This window comes from Myotis davidii, unplaced genomic scaffold (assembly GCF_000327345.1).
Source record: "Myotis davidii unplaced genomic scaffold, ASM32734v1 scaffold1364, whole genome shotgun sequence".
In the NCBI taxonomy this organism is placed as follows: domain Eukaryota; kingdom Metazoa; phylum Chordata; class Mammalia; order Chiroptera; family Vespertilionidae; genus Myotis; species Myotis davidii.
In genome coordinates, this window is record NW_006295736.1 from 97,705 (window position 1) to 100,338 (window position 2,634).

Here is a 2,634-nt window from a genome sequence, read left to right on the forward strand (position 1 = left end):
GTGCGGGAGCCAGGCTCTGCTAGGGTGGGGGGAGGGGCATGAGGTAAGGCAGCCCTGGTGCCCATGTGCCCGCTTTGCCTACATGCCCCCTTTGCCCCGCTCTGCAGCCTGCGGGGCCTCTGACTGCACAGCCTCTGAGATGACTCTGTCCCCATCCCTGGGTCGGGGAACCCCACTCTGGCTCCCCCAATGACTCTCCTTCCCCCTCTGGGAGCAACAAGGGTAGATCTGCCTGAGTGGCCTGTTACCTTCCCTCCCTGACAAGCCAGTTCTACTTTGGTCCCTCAGGCAGACCCTCCCTAGGAGGGAGGAAGCTGGAGGGGGGTTCCTAGGGTGTCCAGCAGACCCCCAGACTGGCCCACAGAGTCCTTAGACAAGGACACAGATGCTCTGCCTACGGGTGGGCACTGGACCCTGGAAGGGTGAGCAGCAGCCACGGGGGCAGGAGCCTCCCCCTCCCCTCCCGCCTGCCTCTCCCGGGGAGTTGGTTTCGATGCTGCCTTCCTGCACCCAGACACAGCCTGGGTCTGAGGGGCTGTGGCGTGGTCCTAAAGCTAAGGGGGGTCTCAGCCCCCCCACCTATCTAGCATGGAGAGCAGTCACCCCTCCTCTCCACCTGCCCAGACCCTCAGGGTGAAGGACCACCCCCACTCCCTGGCCCCCACCAGGATCCAGGGCACCCAGGAGGCCTTTGCTCATGTTCCTGTTGGTGAGTCACTGTGCCTGAGAAAAAGGCTCTTTCTATTCCCTCCTGATGCTTTCATGGCTTCTATTTTCCCTGGCAGAGCTTGCGGGCCCAAATCTGATCCATGTGGGAGCCAGCTGAGCCGGCCTGGAGGAGTGACGCTCCCCAGCCTCGGCCTCCCTGCCTCCCACTCCGCAGGGGCCAGAGAGCAGATTCCATGAGAGCCTGAGCAGTGTGATTCAAGGCTCACAGAGGACATGTATGGTCAGAGCTGGCTTCATCCGCCTGCTGCCAGGCCAGCCTGGGGACACATGGCAGAGCGGGCACAGCCAGGGGTGAGGCCTGATGGGGGCTGCGGGCCCAGCATACTTGTCTCCCAGGGAGGATGGTCCTGAAGTTGCACGAGGCATCGCTAAGCAGGACCTGTCCAGCCTGCACTCGAGGACACAGGTGAGGAGCAGAGGGTGACACGGCCATCAGAGGGCCCAGCTCTGACACAGTCCCACTGCCTTGTTGAGTCAGTACAAGGCTGCCCGGCCAGCGTGGCTCAGTGGTTGAGCATCAATCTATGAACCAGGAGGTTAGGGTTTGATTCCCCGTCAGGGCACATGCCCAGGTTTTGGACTCGATCCCCAATAGGGGGCATGCAGAAGGCAGCGGTCCATGATTCTCTGTCATCATTGATGTTTCTATCTCTCTCTCCCTCTCCCTTCCTCTCTGAAATCAATAAAAATATTTATTTTTTAAAATGCAAGTACCTGGCTGAGCCAGTGGGAAGCAAAGGAAGGGCCTGGCAAGGAGGAGGTGAGAGATGGCAAAGCCCTCCTGGTCCTGCTCCAAGTCCCAGGCGCGGCCAGCAGCCCTTCCCACAGCTGCTGCTGGCTCTAGCTGCCCAGGGTCCTGCGGGGCCCAGGTACGGCCGGGCCTGTGTTCTGGGTTCTAGTAAGAGGAGAGGAAGGAGAGAATGGCTGTCTGGTACGTCACCTGGCAGAGAGCAGTGGGTCCATAGAGGTGAGGCTATGTCCACTGTGGGAAACAGTGAGAGAAGTGGGGTGGGGGAGCCTATGTCCCATAGGGTGGCACATAACGGGCACATCCCTTGGAGCCTCCCGGGGTAAAGGCACACTCTCCCCAGCTGGTCGCCTCCTCTGGGCACAGTTTGCCTCTGCCCTTGAGGCCCCATGTCTTCCACGGGGAGCTGGGCTCACAGGTGTGGCCCCTAACACCCACCCTTGATCTGACCTGGCGTCACCGGAGGCTGTGCCATCTGCTCGAGAGGCCGCAGCCTGCCACCTCCCGGCCAGGTTCTTCACTGGGGTCCAGCACCCTCCCCCGGCTGCTGGGAGTGCCGGGGTGGGCAAGAACCCTTTGCACCTGTATGGAGATTGCTGTGTGAGTGTCACGTTTTTTACACACACACACACACACACACACACACACCCCGGGACAGTCTATTCTTGTGATTTATACAGACAACCTCATAAAAAGGCTCTTCCCCAACCTGCTCCATCTCTGCCCTTCTCCAAGCGTGACCTGCTGGGCCAGGACCTGAGACCGAGGGGGACCCTCACCTGGGGCTCCCACCCCAGCCTTAGTTCAGGAGAGCAGGGCCGTCCCCGGGAGGCGCAGGGCCGGCTGTCATGGACCTGGGAGATCAGTTGATGTCTGATGTCTGAACGACAGAGCTGCCAGCCCCAGGCTCCACAGAGTTGGAAACACGGGTTGGCCAGGCGCCCACAGGACCCTCCCGTAGCTGAGATGGGAGGATCCCGGAGGCCAGAGTTCGCGCTGGGCTTTGCTACTCGCGTTGCCGGTTCCCTCCAGTGGGCGCGGTGGTACCTGGCGTCCTGATCCCGCGGGACCTCCCATCCTCTTCAACCGCCCTTCCCGCAGGCCCTGCGGCCGAGGTGCAGGCCTCCAGCCCGGGACACCGCCCCCATCCAGCTCTG